Source organism: Balaenoptera borealis (assembly GCF_965194805.1).
Source record: "Balaenoptera borealis genome assembly, chromosome: 8".
Classification (NCBI taxonomy): Eukaryota; Metazoa; Chordata; class Mammalia; order Artiodactyla; family Balaenopteridae; genus Balaenoptera; species Balaenoptera borealis.
The window spans coordinates 105,493,217-105,519,540 of NC_138865.1; the positions used below are offsets into that span (position 1 = coordinate 105,493,217).

Consider the following 26,324-nt stretch of genomic DNA (forward strand, 5'->3'; position numbering starts at 1 on the left):
GTTGTTGCTTAGAATGATGAACCTGTCTCTGAGAAAACATTCCAGGTGACTTAATTTCACACACACATTTCAGTCAAGTGCTTCCTCTATGCCAGGCCCAGAGCCAGACACAGGACAAGCAAAGATAGATACCACCCGGTCCTTGCCAGCCAGGGGATCATAAGCTAGTCAAGGGGACAAACGGGATCCTAAGGAGCCTTTACTCTAACTCATGGCCATGTTTCCCACACAATGAGACACTGGGAATATGGGAGAGAGCAATCCATCCCAACACGGAGGACCCGGGAAGGCTTTATGGAGGAAGGGAGATTTTAGGTCAGGGCTGGAAGGATGGATGGGGGGCTCCAGTGGTAGAAAATGGAGTTGGGAGGAGAGGTGAGCGCTGGAGCATCCCTGGGGAGGGGGGGGGGTGTGGGCAGGAGGAGGCACCAGAGCAGAGTGCTGACTGGGAAGGATCTGCTGGAGCCACCCAGGGGAAGTCCCCGAGTGCCACACTGAGGACTGGGGGCTTAATTCTGGATGTCACGGAAGGTTGTGAAGCAAGAGAATCAGTTCAGCAGCTGTGCATGCCAGGAAGGACATGCGCTCTGAGGCTCACAGACCTCAGAATGGGCGCCAGGGAGGGAGCACAGCCAGGAGTCTCAGGGATCACCAGGTAAGAGGAGATGGGGGTCTAGGTGAGGCCAGGGGTGGGGAGGATGGAGAGGAAGAGACGAGTGCAAGGGATGCTTCAGAGAGAAACTCAGAGGAACGTGGAGGGGGAAAAAGGCGATGCACTCACACGCTAGGAATGGTTGATTACAAAACCGATAAAGGAATAAAGGCTAGAAAGAAATATACCAAATTAGTAATAACCGTTAATTCTTCAGGGAGAAATATGGGTAATTTTTATTTTCTCTGTGCTCTATTTATTTATTTATTTTTAGTCCAGGATGTGGAAAGAGAGGGCTTAAAGGACTGGTGAACTCTTTACCCTAGAGAGGAAATAGTGATGGGAGAGCCTCAGAGCATGTTGGGGTGGGAAACAAGAGGGAGTCTGGTTTAGGAAACTGTTTAGTGAATGGAGCTTCAGACACCTACATCGACAGACTACATCTGGGAGGAGACTCAAGGATCTGGTAAACATGGTTGTCCTGGATGGAGACGTAAATGGCTGAAGGATGGCGCTGGAGGAAGACTACTTTTCCCTGTAAATGTTTTGTATCTTTTGGATCAGGCACTGTGCAAACCTATTACCCATCCCAAAAATTCCACCTGAAGAAAAGAAAAATATACGTTAGAGGAAAATGTTGTTCAATTTGTGAAAGGATTTACTTTGTCATTTCCTCTGGTGGGGCATTTGAAATGATGTTCAGTACACAAAAATCCCACTCTTAGACATGCTTTCTATAACAGTTATAACACATTCATTCATTCCAGCAACACATGTAGGAATCTACTATGTATCTAGAAGATGTCTACACATGATTACATACAATCCTTATTGTGATATACTCGTAAGGAAGGTGTAATTAACAAACAAGACAATAATATAAAGACACACATAGGCAAAGTTACTTGCCAAAAGTCACACAACTGATGAGTAGGAGAGTTATGACTCAGGGCTACACTGTCCAGCTCCAAATTTGGGCTCTCCGGTATGTAAACTGCTTTCCCTGCAAACAACTCAAGAGGGAACCTTGGGGAAAGAAGACTGTCCTTTAAGCATCAAGGTGTCCAGTGCTGTGTTATGAGCTTTGCACACATCATCTCATTCCAAACTCATAGTCCTCATGGGAGGGAGGTATCATGATGCCAGCTTTACAGATGAAGCAACCAATGTTCAGAAAGGAAGGTGATTTGTGAACAATGAGTGAAGTCAGACTTGGTACCCAAGGGTGTCCGACGGCCAAGCTCAAATTTTTAACCGTTATGACACTGTTTCTCAGTTTAATGCTCTGTAAAATGGAAACAATGAATACTTGTCCTCCTCCTTCCTGGAGACAGTATGTTGTAATGAATGGGAGAGGACAAGGGACAACAATACCTGATTAATGTCCCCAAATGTGTCTTCAGCTACTATCTGTCCCTGTCCCTTAGTGCTCATCTCCCCAATCGCCAGCAACTAAAAGCTGGACCTGGAGACAGCAGGAGACTCCAGATTCTACCAGATGCAATTCCCCATTTAAAGGCTCTCCTTTGAAATGGAGTTGGCAGACGCCCCATGGAGATTCTGGAAGCAGTGGAAGAGCAGAGGTCTTAGAGACCAGTAGGCTTCTAAAATTTCCATTAAAATATTTTACTGTTACAGAAAAAGGAAGGAAGGGAGAGAGGGAGGGAGGGAGGGAGGGAGGGAAGGAGGGAAGGAGGGAGGGAGGGACTTTTGTTCATCTACGCATAATTTTTGGCCAAGGGGAAAACAAAGGCATGTGATGAGATAGCTGCCTTAAGTAAAGGGAGCATCTGTCATACTTCCTGCTGTGTTTGGGCAGCAGAGGAAAAGGGAGGGATCTGCCTGTCAGGGGTCTACTCCATGCCCTTTACTGCCACTGCAGTACTCTTAAACATTCCAGCTAAACCCTCCTTTCCTTCCTTCCTCTCCTCCTCTTTCTCATCTTCCTTCCTTTCCCAAACAAATGGCCTATTATGGTGAATGTGGAAGACAGAATTCAGACAGGAATCTTTCCCTACTGGGACATTCTAGCTGTGGCAGGGGGTGAGGGGGAGTAGGGGATAGAAAAGTCACCAGGCAATTCGAATATAATAAGAAAAGCTAAGCCTTCCATGGCACTGTCCCTCTGCCAGGCGTGGTTCTAAACCCTTTACTTGCATTGCCTCGTTTAATCCTTACAGTAACCCTAAGAAGTAGGTTAATACTTTCCTTCCCCTTTTAACGGATGAGGAAATGAAGGCACAAGGAAAGTCAGTAACCTGCCCGGGGTCACACAGCTCGTAAGCTATAAACCCACAGTTCAAATCCAGACGGTGGCTGCAGTCTATTCCCTTAGTCCCGAGGCTGATGGACAATAAAATATGAGTAAAGACTTCATTTAATGTCCACAGCCATCCTTGTAAGGAAGGCATTATGAACCTTGTTTCACAGATGAATAAGCTGTGCCTCAGAGAGAGGTGATGAGGGGTGCTGAGTGAGGGAGCTGGGATTGAAATCAGGTCTGCCTGCAAAGCCTGCCTCATGGCTACGATAACCAGGGAAAGTGTGTGTGTGCGTGTGCGTGTGCACGTGTGTGTGTGCGTGACAGCAGAGGTAGACCGGTAGCAAAAGCTTGATGATCTTGACCTCTGAGGATTAGCAAGTCCGTCACTTGCCCCCAGCACCAGGGCACATTTTCCACTTTTCACCGCTCCTCCCTGGAACAGCCATCCTTGTAAGGAAGGCATTGTGAACCTTGTTTTACAGATGAATAAGCCATGCCTCAGAGAGAGGTGATAAGAGGTGCTGAGTGAGGGAGCTGGGATTGAAATCAGGTCTGCCTGCAAAGCCTGCCTCATGGCTATGAAAACCTGGGAAAGTGTGTGTGTGTGCGTGCGTGTGTGTCTGTGTGTGTGTGTGAGAGAGAGAGCAGAGGTAGAGCAGTAGCAAAAGCTTGATGATCTTGACCTCTGAGGATCAGCAGGTCTGTCACTCGTCCCCAGCACCAGAGCACATTTTCCACTCTTCACGGCTCCTCCCTGGAACCTCAGCAATTGTACTATCGAAAGGAACTCTCATCACACTCAGCTAGATCGTAGTGATGCCTCCAGCATTCCACGTGTTCCCATACCCCAAGACCAAGCCCCTAGCTTCTCCAGGTCCCCCCTCCCACAACTCTGGCCCTCACGTCCCTCCTGTAAGTACCAAGGTACCACGTTCAGAGTTGAAACTGAGGCTCAGAGAGACTGCCTCTACATCAACCCCAAAATATAATGCAAGCCACAGATGCAACTTTAAATGTTACTAGCCACATTAAAAAGGTAAAAAATAAACAGATAAAATTAATTTTCAGAATACATTGGATTCAACCAATATGTTCAAAATATTATCATCTTAACTTGTAATTAACATAAAATTATTATTACTGAAATATTTAATATATTTTTCACAAGTTTTCAAAATCCAGTGTATATTTTATGCTCACAGCACATCTCAGCACAGACTAGCCACATTTCAATTGCCTACCACATCAGAGAGCACAGTTCTGAAGGCACTTATATGACACATTTCCTGAGGATAATTAAGGACCAGAATCTGGAGAGATGAATAAGCCATGGGCCCCACGAAGGTGTTGAATATTTTTAATGTGATTTGGATGAAAAATGGTGTAGTTCAGATTCCATTAAAAGACAATAGCCTTGGGCTTCCCTGGTGGTGCAGTGGTTGAGAGTCTGCCTGCCAATGCAGGGGACACGGGTTCGAGCCCTGGTCTGGGAAGATCCCACATGCCGCGGAGCAACTGGGCCCGTGAGCCACAGTTACTGAGCCTGCGCGTCTGGAGCCTGTGCTCCGCAACAAGAGAGGCCGTGACAGTGAGAGGCCCGCGCACCGCGATGAAGAGTGGCCCCCGCTTGCCACAACTAGAGAAAGCCCTCGCACAGAAACAAAGAGCCAACACAGCCATAAATAAATAAATAAACAAATACTTCAAAAAAATTTTAAAAAAAAGCTAAAATATTAGATTTAAAAAAAAAAAAAAAAAAAGACAATAGCCTTTGTCTCTGCCCTCAGGCACTTAAAGGCTAGTAGGTTTTTAGATTGGTTTAATCCATGAGTCATGAGAGGTCATGCACTTCTGTACAATAAATTAGGGTACTGGAGTCAGATATTCGTTCTAACTGCGGTCCCACTTATTAGGTGTGTGGGCTTGGGCGAGGCCCCCAAACTGTCTGAATTCATCTCTAAAAAGAAGACAGTAAGTTTCAGCTCACATGGTCACTGAGTGGGAGTGGCGACTCCCTGCCTTCTGTGACATTGTAGGGACGTGACAGCCTCCCAAGGCGTACAGCCTCTGAGTGTCCACAGAATCTGCAGGGGCCACAGGCCAATTACAGACTGACCTGGAGATGATTCAGACAAATGGAAAAGGGCCCCCTCTGCTAGCATTTTAATATGAAATTGGTGATACAGTGAACTAAAGTGCAGCCGTTAATTATACAGGGCTGCTCAAGTATTTCTATTTAGGGGCCGAGATAAAGTGAGAATGGCAGAGGCTGGCAAGAGGAAAGGAGAGGAAGCAGCAGCTCCTCTGCCCTTGTTCCACTGGCCTCTGTTCATTCCGGTCCTGAGTGGTCTGGGATGGAGCATGAAGAAGACGGGCAAAGCACATACCATAGTGGGATAAGCACCGCTCTGGACGCCTGATACACAATATCCCATCCACGCTTCACATGGGGTCTGAGAGGTAAGAATCATCCCAGTTTTATTGAGGGGCAAACCAACCTTCAGAACCTCAATACTGCTTATCTAAGATCACACAAATTATAAGTCGCGGAGCCCCCCAGTTTGAACCTGGATTTTGTCTGATTCAAAACCCCCCTTAGTCATTAGGGCAATGCAAATCAAAGCCACAATGAGATAGATACCACTTCTTAGGCACTAGGTTGGCCACAATCAAAATAATGAGAAAATAACAGGTGTTGGAAAGGATGTAGAGAAATTGGAACACTCATACATTGCTGGTGGGAATGCAAAATGGTGCAGAAAGTGTGGAAAACAATTTGGCAGTTGGTTCCTCAAGAAGTTAAACATAAAATTACACATGACCCAGGAATTCTGTCCCTAGGCATATCCAAAAGAATTGGAGAGGATATTCAAATAAATACTGGTATATGAATATTCATAGCAGTACTAGTTACAATAGCCAAAAGCGGAAACCCACATGCCCATCAGCTGATGAACAGATAAACAAAATGGGGTATATTCATACAATGGAATATTATCCAGCCATAAAAATGAATGCTGGACACATGTTACAACATGGATGGACCTTGCAAACAGCACTTTGGATCTTAGCAAAACATTTTGCTAAGTGAAAGAAGCCAGACATAAAAAGTCATATGTTATATGGTTCTATTTATAGAAAACATCTGAAATAAGAAATAGTGATTGCCAGGGCTGTGCAGAGGGAAGAGAAGAATAGGGAGTGATTGCTAATGAGTATGGGGTTTCCTCTTGATGTACTGGAAATGTCTTGGAACTGAACAGAGGTGATGGTTGCACACCTTGTGAGTGTATTAAATGGCAACGAATTACACACTTTTAAATAGATAATCGTTAATTTTATGTTATGTGAACTTTACCTCAATAAATAAAATGTTTGAAAAAAAGAGAGAGAGACCCTCTGTTTGCTTTGTAACATCACAAGACTCACGATAAAACTGTAGGATGGGGAACTGTGAGAGCAAAGTGGAGACATCACAGAGCCCTGTTGAAAGCGTCCAGGCTCAAGGCATCCTGACCCAGTGTTTGAGGTCACAGAGGGTGACCAGTCAGTCTGTCCCGGACCCAGTAGTCACCTCAAATAACCACAACACTCATTTTTGTATTCATTCATTCAACGATTATTGACCAAGCGCCCACTCTGTATCAAAACACTGTTTCTGGGCACTGAGGGAGGATAAAGCAGTGAATAAAACAGACAAAACTTCCTGACCTTCTGGAGTTTCCTTCCTGTTGAGGAAGCAGTTAAAATATTCCAGGCATGATGTTGAGCCCTCTACATGGGAATTATCTCAATTTTGCTGATAAGTAAACTGAGACATTCAGAAGTTTATAGAGACTCCCCCAAGATGACACAGATATTTTGTGGCAAGGAGAGACCTGGCCCCAGGTTTGCTCTGGGGCAAATCAGGGCATCCGAACAACTTGAAAGCCATATTATGGAAAAGGTTGGAGCAATTGTTAGGATGTATAGTCTATCCTGGGCCTGAGAATTAACTCACTGCAAATGTACTTTCTCTTACTGGGCTGCCCTGTCCACAAACCTGCTCTGCAGCCCCCAGTTGACCCACTCCTCCACACTCCATCTCCCGTGCTCTTGGTATCATGATGGATGGTGGTGACATGTTAAATTATTCAGACTCCGTGTCTTCCTCGAGCTGGTGACAGCGATACTGCATTTTTAGATTGCTCAGAACTGTGCCAGATAGAGAAATATGTAGCTTGGGAATGCAAAACCCATCTGACCCCCAACTGTCCAGGGAATACAAATGGTACCAGTCAAGGGAAGAGGACAAAAGTGGCTAAACTTCCCACACCCTAAACCACACAGCTCACAATTGCTCTGAGCTCTAGGGCTAAACCACAGATGTTCACACACATCCACCATTTGGAGATGCTCTGACCACAACTGCTACCTGTCATCAGGTACCACTATAGGCCAGGCACAGTGCCAGGCACTTCACCCACAGGTGACTACACATATTCCTATTCCTCCAACATGGAAACAGAGTCTGGGAGAGATGGCCCTCCTTGTCCATAGTCACAAAGCCAGGAAGTGGCAGGACCTGGATTCAAACCCAGGTTTATCTGATCACCAGAGAAGAAGATTCTGCAGCAGTCTTGGGATTCATGTTGAATTTTTAAAAATTGATCTTTATGGTTAAAAAATATCTTTATGGTAAAATATAATTAAACATGATTGTTTATAATTTCAGGAAAAACATATATGACCTAGAGGCCCATTTATAGGGGACTGCTTAAAAAAATGGTGGCATATCTCTAATACAGACGTTTATGAGATCATTAAATACAGTGACATAAATCTCTATTTACTGACATGCAAACCTCCCCATGATATATTGTTGAATGGAAAAGTAAAGAGAAGAATACAAAGAGGGATTTCACTTGGGTAAATTTATACATATTTGCTGATATTTGGTGGGAATTCCACTGAGTATGTGTAATAAAATTAAATATATTTTAATTTTAAAAATAAAGAAGAGGAAAGTAGAAGTCATTCTGAGATATTCATGATCTAGGGTTATGAACCAAGCTTAAAAAAGCATATTGCAAAACGATCCTATTCTGTTTTAAAAATACACACACACATAAAGTATGTAAATATATGCATATATATATATACTTATATACACACACACGTACACGCACAAAAAGATATTGAAAGAAATATATGAAGATGCTCTAGTGGTTATTCCCTGGGTAGTAAAATTTGGAGTATTTTTAAAATTTTTCTTATTGTTCTTCATCTGCATTTTATAATTTTCCTCCAATGAATATCTAATGCTTGGTTACTGTAAAACAACATACTTAATAAAAGTTATGTTTATTTTTTAAAAATGGATTGTCTTTATTGCTCCAGCTTAAGCTATTCCTCACTTGACCTTTAGTGTAATATGACCAACCCAGAGGTGATCATTCCACTATCCAAGAAAGGACAAATCTCAATTTATCCCCAGATTTTGGCCCAAAGAACTGCTTGCCTATGGAGGGGAAGCTCTCCGATCAAGCTTAACTCAGTATCTCATGACAGTAAAGCTTTATCGTCTGGAATATCCCATTGCTTCCTGTGGGAGGCTGGATTTTCCAAAGATAGCCATAACAAAATCTCCCATCCCACATTCTCTTCTGCAATGTGACTTTTGCCATTCCCCTGTCAAAGGTGAAGGCTAATTTCTCTCACCTTGAATCTGGGCTGCCTTAGGCATGCGTTTTTAATAAAGAGGCATGACTCTGCATAACCTTTGGGCTGGGTCATAAAAGGCGATGCAGCATCTGCTTGGCTCTCTTGACATGCTGATTCTCTAGACACTTACTCCATTTTTGGAAACCTGCCCCTCACTGTGAGAAGTCTTAGCCACAAGGAGAGGCCAAGTGTAAGAGGTCCAGTCAACAGTCACAGCTGAGCCCAGCTTTCAAGATATCTCAGTCCAGTGGGGAGGGGGAAGGGTAAGCTGGGACCAAGTGAGAGAGTGGCATGGACATATATACATTACCAAATGTAAAATAGATGGCTAGTGGGAAGCAGCCGCCTAGCACAGGGAGATCAGCTCGGTGCTTTGTGACCACCTAGAGGGGTGGGATAGGGAGGGTGGGAGGGAGATGCAAGAGGGAGAGGATATGGGGATATATGTGTGCGTATAGCTGATTCACTTTGTTATATAGCAGCAACTAACACAACATTGTAAAGCAATTATACTCCAATAAAGATGGTTAAAAAAAAAAAAAGGGGCTTCCCTGGTGGCACAGTGGTTGAGAATCTGCCTGCCAATGCAGGGCACACGGGTTCGAGCCCTGGTCTGGGAAGATCCCACATGCCGCGGAGCAACTAGGCCCGTGAGCCACAACTACTGAGCCTGCGCGTCTGGAGCCTGTGCTCCGCGATAAGAGAGGCCGCGATAGTGAGAGGCCCGCGCACCGCGATGAAGAGTGGGCCCCGCTTGCCGCAACTAGAGAAAGCCCTCGCACGGAAAGGAAGACCCAACACAGCTAAAAATAAATAATAAAAAAAAAAAAAAAAAAAAAAAGATATCTCAGTCCAGGTGGCAAAAATGTGAGAGAAGAAGCTTCTAGTTGATTCTAGCCTCCAGACATCTGAGTCACCCACAGGTGTTTGAGTATTTCCAGCTGAGTCTCAGTCATTGTAAAGCTGACACAGTCTATCTTCCCTTTCTTGTTTATGAATTCCTGACTCTAGAATCCATGAGCATAATAAGACTGTTGTTTTAAGGCACTGAGTTTGGGGTGGCGTACTATGAAGTAGTAGGTAACCACAACACTCCCCTTTGTCTAGTCCTACAAAAACATCCACACTCCTTCCAACCTGTCCCCATATGGCAGCCCTGAGCAATGGAAAGATGAACTGGGTGTCCAGAGACCCACATCCTAAGTCTGTCCTGTTAATAACATACTGTATGACTGAAAAAAAGCATTAACATCTAGTAAATACTGGGTTGGCCCAAAAAGGTTGATGTTATGTAAAAACCCGAACGAACTTTTTGGCCAACCCAGTATTACATAGCAACGCTTTACTTTTTTCCCAAAGATAGTAATTCATTTGACCCCCACAATAATTGCATGAGCTATTGTTATCCTCATTTGAAAGATAAGGAGACTGAATCAAAGACACTACAAATGACTTACTCCAGGTCACAAAGCTCATAAATGGCAAAGACTAGAATACAGTGGCAGGCCCAGAAGGTATATACAAGAGAATAAGAGAGCAGATTCGGGTCTGTTAGGCTGGCCAAGAATGAAGTTCCCCTCTAGATTCTGTAATAAATAATTTCCCCTCTAGATTCTGTCCAATCTTTTAGAATCATGGGCTCAGGCTGTTCCATGACCCCATACAATGGCCTTTCAGCTGTCTGAAGACTGCTCATGTGCCCATTTATAATCTTTCCATCCAAGCAAAATATCCCTACTAATACCTTCAGCCATTCCTTATATCACACATTTTACAAAAATTATGATTTTTTGGATTACAGAGTCAATGCCTATTTATTGTAGAAAATTAGAAAAACAAATAAGAAAGCACAAAGAAGAAAATAATAACCAAGTCAAATACTATCACTACCAACTGACCTTCCTTACTTCTAGGTTTTTACCTTTTATATGCATATGTTTTTACAACTAGATTTTATGGTCTTTTTACATGAGTACATCTTGTGAGTTTTGTTAAAAATATCTAAGCATATATTGATTTATTCACTTATGTCAGAAATACATACTGGGATCCAACTATACGCTTCACACTTTTGCTATTACATAAATTACATATATCAAATGTGTGTGCATATGCACACATCTAGATCTATATCTAGATTTATATGTATATCAATATCATCATCTATATATATTTAGATACCTAAAACCACCAAAGTGTTAATAGTGATTTTCTCTGAATACTGAGATTTTCTTCTTCTTGTTCACCTTCCTGTTTTTTTTTTTTTTCTTAATGAATTGAGATTGCTTGTGGAGTTAAGACAAAGCTAAATAAACTACGTCACACACATTATCCCATGTCATTAAGTATTGACTCCAATATCATTTAATGCCTGCAATATATTCCACTCTATCGATGTATATTTTAAATCAATTCTCTATTGTTTACATTTTATACTGTTTCCAAGTTTTCACTGTAATATTGCATCACACCTTCCTAAAGACAAATCTTTCTGCACATCCCTATGCATCCATGTGTAGAATTTTCTTGAGAGTAAAAAGATGAATCTCTGGGTCAAAGGGTATTGACATAGTTAAAGCTTTTGATCCATATTGTCAAGATGTCCTCCAGAAAGGTTATACCAATTTCATCCTGATCAGTTGTATATAGGAGTGATTATTTCACTACTTCCTCTGTAACACTGGGTATTGCACCACTGTTTTCCCATCTTTGTGATTTTGATGTGCATCCCATATTTCAAATTCATTTTGTCAGATTCTTTTCAACATAGTCCAATTTGCTCAACTCCTTTTTGAGTTTTGATGTCCAGAACTAGGCATGATAATCCAGGTGTGTTCTGACCTACACTGAGCAGAAATGGACTGTCACCTCCCTTTCTCTGAACACAAGACTTATAATAATGCAGTCCAGGACTGCTTCCGCTTTACCGGCAGCTGACTTGTGTTCAATATGCCCTCAGTTCTTTGTTCACATGCACTGCAAATAAATCTGGTCTTTCCCATCATGTATTTGTAAAATTGATTTTTCTAAAACCAAAGTAAAAAACATTTTATACTACCAAATTGTATCTATTTCAGCACTTTCTTCTAGTATCTCAGGATATTTTTGGTCCTAATCCTGTGATCTCATGTTTTCATTATTCCCTGACTATATGCCCCCGGTGAATTGGATAAATATGAAAAGGAACAGGAGGTAAGAAAAGGAATGAAAGTTTACTGAGTGTCTACAACATGTCAAGTCATAGATTAGATGTTTATGTAACTTAAAATCATATAGTACATTTAAAAGTATAATGAAATTGATGCTGGCATCTTTGTTTCAAATATTAAGAAACTGATATGTGCAGAGATAATTTGTCTTCAGCAAAGCCATACAGCCAGTACAGAGAAGGGATGCATTGGGAAGTCTACCTGTGGTCCTTGCTATTCCCAGGGTTCCATGCCAGGCCTTCCCTTACCTAAGGCAAGGACATCAGTGCTGAAGAGAACTAGATGGAGAATAGAACTTGATAGCTCATGGCTATAGAACTCTCTTCAAATTGACATCAGTCCCTTAATGAAAACTCTTTGGAAACATATAATTGAATAAAATTGACTATACTATCAAGCACTCTACAATTTCCTCCTTTGAAAACCAACAAAAAAATGGTGTTCATTCAATAAATATTTGTTGAGAGCCTATAATATACCAGGAAATGGATATGCAGTAGAGAGTAAAACAGAAATATTCCCTGCCATCACAGAATTTGCACTTAATTGGGAGGATGGAATATTCAGATAAACACATGTAAAAAGCAATACACCTATGAGAAGCTTTGTCAAATATCTTGTTGACATTCAGATATCCTGTTTCATGGTATCTCCCTGATCTACCTGTGCAACAAATGTATTCAAAGTAGAACTGCAGTTCACCTGGCATGATTTATTTGCAGTGAACCCAAGATGGCTTCTAATGCTCCCAACTTCTGATCCCACACACTCACTATGTAAATTTGGCCAACTGATCTTATCGTTCTTGGGGATCAAAATCATGTTTCAAAAGTGCTTCACCACTTACTTGAAATCAGGATAAGATTTGTGCGTTTCAGATTTTTGGAAGCTTCTCTGCCTACCTTTATTCCTTCAAGAGTGTAAGTAACTCTGTGGTTCTGAAAACATATCTTCATATTATTTTAGCCCTGGAAAAGTAAATTGCTTGGGTCTAGAGACTGAACGTGAGGAAGACACTTCAAAGTAAATACTTAGTACCTCCTCTGTGTGTTAGAACTCCATTCCTTATGAAACATCTTTATTCTCCCTTTCCTAGTTTTCAGATTTTTTTCTTGATATAAGTGACAGATCTGACAGACTCAGAATGAATTTAGTTTTATACTTTCATCTGGTTATAAGGTTTCAGTTGTTTCATGCAATGGGACAATCATTTTGTTCTTACTGTTCCAAAAGCAATTTAAAAAGCTTGTTTTATTTGTTTGTCTTCTTTCAAATTTGTCCACCAGGCACTGACAAATTTGAAGTCTCAGCCTTTCTGGGAGTATTTTCATAAGCTTAGGCTAAACTGTTCCACATTTTGGCCTTTTTTCCATGTATTAGTTTCCTGTGCAAATATAGCTTCCCCCTCTATGCTTCCCAAATTCCTCCTTCACTGTAATTCTCTGTGATTATTTGTTCAGAATTTCATTTTTCAGAGTCTTCCTCTCTGTAATACATCTATTTCATTTTAGAGTCTCCGGTCATAGAAGCAGAAAAATCTATCTTCTGGCATTAAAATATTATGTGTATATGCGTTCATAAATTCTTGGTTATAATTTTTCATCTCTTCAAATAGAAAAATGTTATTTCTTGGTTTAATAATATCCAGTGCTGGCAAGGGTTTTATGAAATGATCATTTTCCTAAATTGCTGCAAGCAGTGCAAATTTGCACAGCCCTTTTGGGAAGCAATTTGGCAATATAAAAAAGAGCCTTAAAAAATCTCCATCCCTTTTGACCCACTTCTGGGAATTCACCCTAAGGAAACCATCCTAAATATAGGAAAGGCTTTATGCAGCATTACACTCATTGCCATGTTATTTATACATATAGAAAAATGGAAATGTCCAACTTGAGGAGAATAATTAATTATGCTGGAATATTAAAAGGGTCTTGATGAGGATGAGATGTTGTAGAAATTACTTGTGTCTGACCAATATCCATTTTGAGAAAGGAGGGTAAAAAACATAAACTCTATATTATAAAATAATAATCATTGAATATAGTAGAGAGTCTGCTTATGGCATAAAGGAGTAAAATATTAGCAGGCCAACCCTCTTGCAGATAACAACAATAAATTTTGGACAAAGAAAGAAAAAAAAATGCTACCTGAGGGCTCTGGAAAGTAAATAAAAGCAGGTATGTTTTGGGAAGGAGTTGAGACTTGGAGAAAGCAGGCAGCATTGGGTGAATTTCCTATGTTTCAGGGTTGGTCCTGAGGGTAGGTCACAGTTTCTGTATGGCTCAGGGCAACAGAAACAACAGGACAAAGACTGATTTTTTCTGGACTGAGGACCCAGTGGACTGATCCCAGATCAACCAATGCTCCCAGGGAGTGAGGGAGAGACCCAAAAAATGGAGAGACCTAGAGAAGGGTTTTGTAATCTGTGTGTAATCTCTGCCCACATCTCTGGCTGACCTCTGGACTATATATGTTTAAGGCAGACTCCAACCAGCTCAGCTGGAGGAAAAAAGTAATAATAATAACTGAGATTTAAGCTGCTGCTCACCACAGGCAAGACAGCTGGAGTCGAACCAAGTTCACTGCCTGCAAAACAACATTCAACATTCTTTGGAGAAACAGAATCCAAGAATCTTCATACAATAAATTCACAACTTCTAGAATTCAATCCAAAATTATTTAACGTATGGTGAACCAGGAAAGTTTCATCCATTCCCAAGGGAAAAGACAATCAGCAAAGGTCAACCTAAGATGATGCAGATAGACGAGGACCTTAACACAACTACTATAATTGTGCTCAGTGGGGTAAGGAAGAAGATAATTATAATGAAGAAAAAATATAAGAATTATGAGCAGGAAAATTATACACAAACATACATACAGCAAATGAAGGTTTAAAAGCAAAAAAATTAAACATATATGTGATTTTTCTTAACCACTGTATGGGCTTAATAGAATGGAGATAACAGAGAAAATAATCATTGCCTTGAAAACAGATTAATAGAAATTCTCTAATCTGAAGAAGAGAGAAACGAAAGATTGAAAAAAAAAAATTAAACAGTGTTTAAGGGATCTATGGGACAATACCAAAAGTTCTAAATATGGATAAAAAGAGTTGCAGAAGGCAAAGAGAGAAAACAGAATAATAACTTTAAAAATTAAAGTAATAATGGTTGAAATGTACAAAATTTAGCGTAAGATATAAACTAGCAAATTTGTAAAGCTCAGGGAACAGGATAAATATGAGGGGGAAAAAGCCTATCCTTATAGTCAAACAGCTGAAAATCAAACATACAGAAACAGCTTTGCTCTAGCCATTTCAATATGGCAAGAAAAAGAAATAAAAAACACAGATTATAAAGGAAATGAAACCATATTTTTTGCAGATGACATGACTGTTTAGAAAAAGAATCATAAGAAATCTACAAAACAACTATTAGAATAAGTGACTTTAGCTTGCAAGATGAAAGTTTCATATAAGAAAGTTAATTGTACCTTTATATATAGGCAGCAAACAACTGGAAAATAAAATTTAAAAAACAATTCCACACAACAGTACAAGAAAATCTAAACTACACAATGATAAGTTTAACAAAAGGTATGCAAGATCTCTTCAATGAAAACAACATAAAACTGCTAAGAGAAATGAAAGAAAACCTTAATAAATGGAGAAATATACCACATTTGTGGGTTTCAAGACTCTATATTGTTAAGATGCCATTTACCCCCAGATGTATCTATACATTAAATGAAATACTACTTATAATCCCAGCAGCTTTTTTTGGTAGAAATCAACAAGGTGATTCTAAAATTTATATGGAAGTGCAAAAAACCTCGAATAGCCAAGTAATTTTAAAACAGGACTAAACTGGAGGACTTAACACTGCCTGTTTTCAAGGCTTGCTATAGTGCATTTTTGGCTAAAGGACAGGCACATAGATGAATGCAACAGCATAGAGAGTTCAGAAATATACACAACTGATTTTTCATAAAGTTGTCAAAGGAAAATCTTCTCAACAAATGGTGCTGGAACAACTGGAGAGCCATATGCTAGAGGAAATGAGCACAGACCCTCAGTTCATGCTGTATACATATATAAATTCAAAATGTATCCTAGAACTAAGAGTAAATACTAAAACTATTAGCCTTCTAGAAGAAAACAGGAAAAATGTCTTTGTGACATTGGGGTAGGCAAAGATCTTAGATGGGGAACCAAATGCATGAACCATAAAAGAAAAATATATATATAAATTGAACTTTATAAAAATGAAAAAAATTCTTCCAAAGATATCACTAAGACAAGACAAGCCACAGAATGGGAGAAATTGTCTGTAATACATATATCTGACAAAGGACTTGTATCCAGAATATATAAAGACTCCTTATAGTTCTATAAAAAGAAAACAAAAACTCAGTTGAAAAATTGGCAAGTTATTTGAAGAAATACTTCAACAAAAAACCAAATCTCAGAATGGCAACAAGCACATAAAAAGATGCTTAAACTCTTTATTCATCAGGAAAGTGCAAATTAAACCACACTGAGATACTACTACACAACCATTAGAATGGCTAATTTTTTAAAAAAAGATCAGCCTTACCAATTTTGACAAAGTTTTGAAGCATGCGAAATTCTCATACACTGCTGATGAGAATGTGCATCAGGCACTTACTTTGAAAAAAAAATATTTCTCGAAAAGTTAAACCCACAACAACCATATGACACAGATATCCCATTCCTAGTTATTTACTAAAGAGAAATGAAATCATATGGCCACACAAAGACTTGTGCATGAATGTTCGTAGCAGCTTTATTCACAGTAGCACAAAAGTGCAGTCAACCCCAAAGTCCATCAACGGGTGAATGCATAAAATAAAGCATATCCATAGAAATGGAATAATAGCCAGTATTTTAAAAGGAACTCCCAATACATGCAAAACAGATGAATCTCAAGGTAACTAAGTAGAATGAAAGATACCACACACAAAGAATATATACTGTATCATTCCATTTAAATGAAATTCTAGATGAGGCAAATTCAATCTACAGTGACAAAAAGAGGATATGTGGTTGCCTGATGCTGTGGATGGAAAGAAGGGTGTATTATAAAAGGTGACAAGGAATCTTGTGGAGGTGATGAAAATGTTCACTGGTATATACATCTCCAAAACTCATTAAATTGTGTACTCTAAATGGATGCAGTTTATTGTACATAAAATATACCTTAATTTAGTTGATTTTTAAATTGCATATAGAAAACTATAAATCAAGCTTGAAAATTAACTACAGCAAAATTTAAATGTTGGTAATATTTAGATAATGGGGTTACAGGAAGTTTTTATTTTTCTGGTGGCACTTTTAGGAATTTTAGAAACTTGCTTTAATGAACATAAATCATTTTAAATTTAAAAAATAAACCAGTTTATGCCATGTATTAGATTAAGAGCAGCCTCCTGTTCCTGGTTACATGTATGATTAAGATATCCTTTTTTGTCTAAGACATATTATTTCCAAACAATACTTTTTGTTGGTCAGAATCAAGGGCAAAGAGGTAATCCCAGAGGGATAAGTGTTCTCCTTCTCATCTACATTTCAGGCGTGAAACTGGAACACAGACAATTCAATAATTTGTCATAAATAAAGTTTTTAGCAGAATAAGTCTTCCTGTACCTATCTGAAGAACTGAGGCCTTCATTGATACACTGCATTAGCTCTGAACTGTACTGTGTATTCAAAATTCATTATACACACACACACACACATCTCCATCCATCATGGAAGATCCAAAAACGCTTGGCTTTGGAGTCAGGATGCCTGAGTTTGAGTCTTGGTTCATTAATTCTGTTTTACTGTGGTGGTTTTAAACACAGCCCCCAGATTGTTTAACACACCTCTCATTGAGAAGTACAATCTCCTACCTTTGAATCTGGGTGGGCTTGTTCCTGCTCTGACTAACAGAGAATGGCAGAGGTGAGGCTGTATGTCTTCCAAGGATCAGTCAGAAAAGGCCATGAAGGAATGGATAAAGAAGATGTGGTACATATATACAATGGAATATTACTCAGCTATAAAAAAGAACTAAATAATGCCATTTGCAGTGACATGGATGGACCTAGAGATTGTCATACTGAGTGCAGTAAGTCAGACAGAGAAAGACAGATATCATATGATATTGCTTATATGTGGCATCTAAAAAAATGGTACAAATGAATCTATTTACAAAACAGAAATAGAGTCACAGATGTAACAATAGGAAACAAACATGGTTATCGGGGGGAAAGGGGTGGGAGGGATACATTGGGAGATTGGGATTGACATACACAACCCACGATATATAAAATGGATAACTAATAAGGATCTACTGTATAGCACAGGGAACTCTACTCAATACTTTGTAATGGCCTATATGGGAAAAGAAAGAGTGGATATATGTATATGTATGACTGATTCACTTTGCTGTACACCTGAAACTAACGCAACATTGTAAATGAACTATACTCCAATAAAAATTTTAAAATAAGGAAAAAGAAAGAAAAGGCCATGAAGTTTCTCCTGGTTCTCTTGGGAGGGTTGCATTGAGAGAAGCCAGTCACCATCTAAGAAGTCTGACTCTCCAGAGACTACCATGTTGGAGGGGCCACCTGTAGAAGCACTAGTCAACAGCCCCAGCTGAGCTCCTAGCCAACAACTAGCATTAGCTGCCAGCCATACAAGTGGGCCATTTTGGACGTCCTGCCCAGCTGACTCTTCAGACGACTGCAGCCCAAGCTGGTGTTTGACTGTAACCACATGAAAGAGTCCAAGCCAGAGCTGCCCAGCCAAGTCCTTCCCAAATTTCTGACCCACAAAATTTTGGGTAAAATAAAATGGTGGTTGCTTTTAGCTACAACATGTGGGGCAATTTATTATGCAGCAATAATACCTGTACTCACACAGTGATCATGGGTGAGTCACTTGACATCTTTAAACTCTGAAGTCTTACATCTCTAACGGAATATCATGTTAGAACTGTTGCAAGGATGAAAAGGATCTTGTGAACCTTGGAGTTCTGAGCTAATACTTGTAGTTTTATTTTATTTACTTATGTATATGTTTACTTAATACACTTATTGAATGCCTACTGTATGTCAAGCCTGTGTGGTATAGGCTAGGGTATCACCATTAACAGGATACAGTCCCTCCAGTCAGATAACTCAGATCTGGATGGAGGAAGTGGTCAGGAAACCAGGAGGTGGATTGAAGTGTGGAAAGGCCACCACGTGGGTCAGTGCAGGAACTCTGGAACACATTGTAGAGGCTCGTTCCTACCATCCTGGGGGCAGCAGAGAGAATGGTCAGGATTCCGGATTAGAAGTGTGGAAGTGCGGGGAGGCATGAGAGTGGAGGAAACACCACTGCATAAGAGAAACAGAGCATCCGGCTTAGCTCAACAGTCCGTGAGTTGAAACTAAAAAAGGAAAGCGGACTGTTGTACAGAGGAAGGGGGTTTCTTGTGACCTATGTAAATCTTGGTGAAAGAAGACTTCACAATGTGGCATGACAGAGTAGTGCCTTCTGTGCCTCTGTCTAGGCACACAAGAATAAAACAATAAACAGGCAAACAAATAATCAAGAACAACAGACTCACATAATTGCTACCCTTAAATCGTCTTTGTCACTTTGGACAAGCAAAGCAGGAGGTAAGGTTAAGGGTACAAGATTTCACGAGAAACTTCTCATTCTGCTCAATGCAAGGATGGAGGATGGTAAGACTAGGAGGCCACCATGGAAGCTTGGCTCCAAAATCTTTGCAAAACCCCTCTTTCCAAGTCAGAGTTACACAGGGATAGGCCTGCCTTAGGCCTAATGGCTGTGCCATAGTCAGTAGAGTTATTCCTTGATTGTCAGATGATCATGACCATACTCACAAAGTGTGTGTGGGGGGGGGGGGTTAGGGGAGGGGGGGATCAAGAAGAATCTAAACATCAGCAAAAAACAAAAACAAAAATAAAAAAACACATCACCTTCCCATTCGTCATTTAAGTAGGTCCATTTAACAACTCCACAATGTAAGCAGAATGGTGTTCACCAATGTGTAAGGCAGGTGTCTAGGAGACGACAGAAGAATAACTGATTCACAACCAGCTCTTGGGTGTCTCCACCCAGGGCTCTTCCCCTATACCTCTTGCGGACAATATGATAACTTAGCACTTCGGAATGGTGATGGGTGGTGACGACAGTGAGGTTCTCAGAGTAATCAAGGCCTCAGGCAGGTGAAGAGGGGAGAGAAGGGGGCCTGTTTGGAACGAGGAACCTGTCTCCCCTTCATTGGGAAAGGTCCAATACTCTCTGCGGCAGAGACATGAGGGGCTCTGGACAAATGCCAAATTTACTGAGCTCAGATCCATGCGAAATGAACTCAGTGCAATTTGCTCTTTGCACTCCTTCTTTTCTCCCTTGGAGAAGTTTACGGTTTTTAAATAGCTTGGGTTGGGGGCAGGGGTGGGGAGTAAAGTTAGAAAAAGAGGAAGAAAAAGAAAGACCAAGCAGCTGTAATACCCAGAGTGGTGCCAATACAGCTGTATTAGGAAAGAGTTGGGGGCTTTCTTGCGGGGCAGGAAGAGTTCTCCCATAACGTCTCAAAATGTAGGCAGGGGCTTGTCCCCTCCCTTCGTTCTTGGTGTGGAACCAGGCACACAGTAGGTGCTAGCAAGGGCTGGCCAGAAAGAATGAAGCGGGAGGAGCTCTTCTCACCAGCACCCCCGAGGTGTGATGCTGCAGATGCTTTGAAGAGACTTCTCCAGCTTGTTTGCTGAGTTATTAGCCTTTCAATCGCGAACAGAAATACTCCACCATGCCCTGAGAGTCTGCTTTTTCAGTTCCCTCTGCTACCACTCTCCCGCCTCAGCCCTCCCAAATTTCCATCCCAGAAGAAGACAGCATCATTTCAAAGCAGACACCACAACTGAGTCTTTCTTCAGACATGGCCATCTAAGGGCGCACTTTGCATCCCTCTGGGTGTAAGGTTCCACCCAAAGGTTCCTGCATCTTACAACAGCTGGGCAGAAGGCAGGTGAAATCCCTTTTTAAAAGCACTGTTATGCAAAAAAACATATTATTTCCAACCTCTCTCCACTTCCTACAAGGGCACAAGCGCCAGGGAATTTCATTGTCATTCAAAAAGGGATTCACTGGCAAGTTACACAGACTCATTAACTAAGACCTAGGATTCCTGGGTCCTCACCCTGGCTCTATCAAAGTTGCCATGTGGCTTCTGGTCAGTCATTTAACTTCCCTATTTTCTTATAAGAGAAAAATAATGGTTATCTTCCCCATATATTTTGCAAAGTTACTATTCAGTTCAGATGAGAAACTCTTAAATGGCCAAGTCAGAATTCTTGATGGGTCTTCTCCAACCTGCTACTCTCCCAGGCTCCCCATCTTAAATAACAAAATGATCTCTAGTCATGCACTTACTCAGGCCAAAACATGGCAGCCATCACTGGGCCCTTTCTTTCTCTCCTAGAGAAAAGACAATCCAACCTCATTTCTTTCCGTCCTCCTTGTCACTCACAGGGAATCATTCGCCCTGGCCTTTTTTCATCCAACACATTAACCTTGTTCTTGCCCCAGTGTCATGACATTGCTCTTTCCTCGTCTGGAATGTTCCTTTTCTACTTCATGCAGGCCTCTCCTCAAATGTCACCTCCTCAGAGAAGTCTTCCCTGACTACCCTATCTGAGTACTATTTTTCTTTTACTCCCAAATGTTCTACTTTATTTTTCCTGCTTTATTTTTCTGCATAACATTTATTAATATCTGAAATGATGCCATGTCTTTGTTTGCTGCCTCTCTCTTCCATCAGAATAGAACTGTCAGGAGATTAGGATCTCTGTTTTTCCATCACCATACTCTGCACCTAGTCCAGTGCTGGCATATAGCAGACACTCGATAAAATATTTGTGGAACGAATGAATAGCTAATGCACGTAAAAACATGTGGAAAAGTTCAAAGCTGCACAGCTGAAGGGAAAATTATACATTATAGCTGTCCCTGCCCACTCCAAAGAGAAGAAGACTTATGTGTAGGTTTGGAAATCTCTTGTAAACACATATACGTTTCAACATGTATACGTTTCAGGAACGACTCACCTGCTTGGTTATGTGAGGAACTGTCTGGGGAGATGAAGGAAATGAAAAACGCATTTTGTTTTGCTAGGCATGGTGTGTTATTTCACAGATTGCGCTGGATTTCACAGGAAACGCCTTCAGGCTGAGGGGGTGAGAGCGCCAAGGCGAAGTACAGTGGGACCTACTGAGGTCCTGGTCCTCCTACTGAGGACCAGATGGGCTTGTGTTGGGGGCGGGGGATGGGGAGAGAGCACAGAGTGGCCTCCAGTGTCCCTGCCCCTCCCGACACCTCCCTCACCACACTCCCTCATCCACTGGTTCCAGAAGTTTTCACTCCACACTTAATGACAAAGCCTACCCTTCCAAGTGCTAGAAAGAACACATGATGTGAGCTCAGCCTCTTCCTTGCTGAGTGAGTTTTGAGAAAATTACTTAACCTCTTTGACTCTTTTCTGCATTTTAAAAAATGTTGTGTAATGTGAAAAATAGGGACACTTATTCCTGCCTCGCTAGCTCTTCTTTGAGATAAGGTCCTTGTGAGTGACACGAATCAGGGGATCCCATTGGGACATGTCCGTTACCCCGAATTTTCCCAGAAGGTGATGGAGCCTGACTTTAGAATCTTTTCCATGGGTAGATGTTGCTGAGTGAAGGTGAAGAGGTAAATAGCACTGGAACATGAAAAGGTAATTTCTTAACATAGCCCAACTATTATTTCACATTAAAGGAATTTATTTGTATTCATAGATTACATAACAGTGAAACGCTGAATGATTATAAAATATTTTGGCTCCTATTGGGTATGGGGGAGAGATGAAAAACCCTGAAATAGAAGAAGGTGGTGGCTCATAGGAAAATTTTATCATTTCTGTTTTGAAGGACTGAAGACTCCACCTTCCCACACACATTCTGAACACTTCCGGCAAAGTGAGTCATCATGTTATGACAGCAAGTATTTGCTAAGCTTCTACTATGTTCCTGTTTCTGGATCTAAACCAGTTCTCAGATATGAACTCACTGACCAAAGGAGAGCCTGGGTACCCGCGAGGAAGGCTCCGACAGCACAGCAAGTGTACATAGCAACAGTTCCTCCAGGTCTTTCTCAGGGGATTTATAGCCATTTATTTAGGTAATCAGATACCCAGGTAAGAGGAATATCCAGACTATTCAAAAAGAGTTGAGTACAAGTTGACATTGATACCCAGGGACCCAAGGTATAGTTAGAGTGGGGGAAATATGGACTGCCAGGTAACAAATGGAGTCCTCACCTAGGTCTATTTCACAGTGAGATGATCATTTCCCCGGTCCCCAAGTGGATAATTTACATGGACATATGGAGTAGTCGGCAGAATCCTCCTCCCATTGTTTCCTTGGTCTCTATTGTAAACTATCATAGTGAGGAAGGCAAGTGCAATCATCTCCATCTCCAACCCAAAGAGGAAAGTAAAACCAGGATCACATCCTGAGGGTAAGTAGGTGTGGTAAGTGATACTCTTAAAGACCCTGAGGATGCAGGGATGGTGGTCTCCATCATATCTCCATGTAATGCACCAACCCTGTCCCTTAACAATTCAGATGGGTCCAGGAGGATGGCAGTGAGCTACCACACACTCAAACAAATTGTAGGCTTAATTGCAGCTGCCAGATGTGGTGTCTACGCTACAGCCAATTAACACAGCCTCGGGCATATAGTCCGTAGCCATCTATCTGGAAAATAAGTTTTTTCCCATCCCTCTCGAAGAAAGATCAGAAGCAGTTTCCATTCACATGGGGTGGGCACCACGACACATTTACAGTCCTGCCCCGGGGCTGTATTAACCATCCAAGCCTCTGTCATAACAGTCTGAAGGGACATGGACCACCTGGACTTTTGGTAGAATATCACACTGGCCCACTATGTTGATGTATCCTGCTAACTGGACCAGAAGAACAAAAAAGGGAAAGTACATTCAAGAGCCTGGTGAGATACATGCACTCCAGAAAGTACAAGATAAATCCTATGAAGAAATAGGGGCTTGCCACATCAGTGAAGATTGCAGGTTTCTGTGGTCTGTGGTATGCTATATATCTGTTCTAAAATAAAGAAGAAATTCCTGCATCTTACACTTCACAACTCCAGGAAGGAAGCAGAATGCTTGGTAGGCCTCTTTGGGTTCAGAAAGCAGCATACGAAACACTTGGGGATATTACCCTGACCCATTTTCACAGTGGCATGGAAGGCTGCCAGCTCTACGTAGATCGCAGAGCAGGAAAAGGATCTGCAGTGGGTCAGGCTGTGCTACAAACAACCCTGCTATGTGCATTACGTGATCCAGCGGACCCTATAGTATGAGAGTCATTGGTGGTAATAAATACTCTGTGGAGTTTGTAGCAGGTGCCATTTAGGAGACTCATAATGTAGACCCCCCAAGCTTCTGGAATAAGGCCATACCGTACGCAGCACAGAGCTATGCATTTGCAGGGGGCTGGTGGGGCCTATACCTGGTATGCTGCCAGATCCTATCAAGAGCCTAGGAAGCCAGAGCTGCCTATCATGAGCTGGATTCTGTCAGATCCACCAAGTCATGTGGGAGAGATGGCATAAGATGAAAGTGGCGCATCCAGAATCAGGCCCAAGCAAGTTCAGAGGGCACAGGTAAACTGTTAGGGAACTGCTGATGGAAACCAGCCGCCTTGGCCAGGCCCACTTGCCTGAGCTGTCTCACAACAGGAGGTCCCAATAAGGAACATGGTACTGCTGCCGAAAACTAACCTGGAGAATGTGGGAGGGGCCAAAAGAGGGAGGACACACCAATCTCCCAGAGTCCTTCCTGCTGGAATCCATCCTGGCTGAGAGATGCACGCACCGCAGGGAAGGACCCTGTGTCAGACTACGGGCCAAGCAAGGTGATTGGCCAGAGACAACCCAGAAACTAACGCCATTACCATAAAACGCGAGACTGTAAGCCACGTGGCAGAGCAGTTCTCCTGGGTTCCCTTATCCCGCTGCTCTCCGCCCGGGCGCCACTTTCCAATAAAGTCTCTTGCTGTGTCAGCACGTGTGTCTTCTCGGACAATTCATTTCCAAGTGTTAGACAAGAGCCCACTCTCGGGCCCTGGAAGGGGTCCCCGTTCATGCAACAAAACTACACATGTGGACGGCCCAGATCCCATGCCATCCACCACTGGCACCCTTCCTTATGCTTATGTAAATGGCGGGGGTTGGGGGGAGGCATGGGGGTGGAAGGCCAAGCTGATTTCACAGAGAGATATTAGCTTCGTACATATGGATACAAGCCAAAAATAGGCCACTTCTGCACAAAGGACAGACTTCAAGGGGTGCACTTGGCCATCCACTTTGTGGGGACAAAGGTGAGGTTCAAGGTGAGACATAAGTGGATGTATGACTTGATTGGCTGTTCAGGGGCCTTGGCAGAGAAAGACAGCAAAATTCCGCCCCCCCCCCTTGCTTGTTCAACACCAACTTAAACAAAAGTCTTTGAGAAGTCAGTGAGGCACTCCTGCCTGTGGTCATCAGTGGGTGGTGGTTTATTGAGGAGAAGGCAAACAGAAGACTGTGGAACTTGTCTCTTCATTTTCGGAGGTTCAGACACGTGCCACAGTTCACCAATTCACGCTAAACCTGGCCCAGCTCCTTGGAGCCTGTTTGCAAAGCTTTCAACCCTCAACCTCTTTTAACCTGACTTTGACTGCCCATGTGAAATATACAGAATAGCACCAAAAAATGGAGACCAGATGAATAATACAAAGCTCCAAAAGGGGCTGGAATCAGTGACCAGCAGGGTCCCTCTGGCCCTCAGATTCCATGACAAAGGAGCCAAGGCTGGGAATAGTTTCCTAGTGCAATGGCTCCCTCACTTACTCGTGCATCAGAATCACCTGGAAAGCCGATAAAACACAGATTGCAGGGCTCCACCCTGGAGTGGGGGAGTGGCGGGTCTGAGAATTTGCATCTCTGTCGAGTTGTCAGAGGATGCTGATGCTGCCCATTCAGAAACCACCCTTGAGAGTCACTGTCCCAGAGCAATGGGGACTCAGAGGCCAACCTTGTGAGCTCCATCACCCCCTGCTCTAGCAGCCAGCTTCAATGATGGAGAACATGTGTGTTGCAGTTAAGAGCCTGGGCTTTGGGGTTCTACTGATCTGAGTTCAAATCTATACTCTGTCACTGATCAAAGATGTGAGCTGTGGCAAGTGAACTTTATCTTATGAACCTCAATTTTCCCATCTGTAAAATGGGAGCCATGATAACAACAACCTTCAACCTTACAGAGATACTGTGAAGATTTCATTAGATACATTGAAAAAATAGGCGTGGTGTTTGGCACATAGTAAGCCCTTGGTAAATGAGGATACAATGTCAACAGGTGATGCTAGTGTTTTGTAAACT

General features: G+C 41.8%; 1 protein-coding gene across 2 annotated transcripts in view; it reads right to left on the bottom strand.

Moving 5' to 3' along the window:
• The window catches only part of ASTN2 (astrotactin 2), an 898,930-nt gene that overhangs the window by 578,988 nt on the left and 293,618 nt on the right, over positions 1-26,324 (bottom strand). The window lies entirely within an intron of this gene.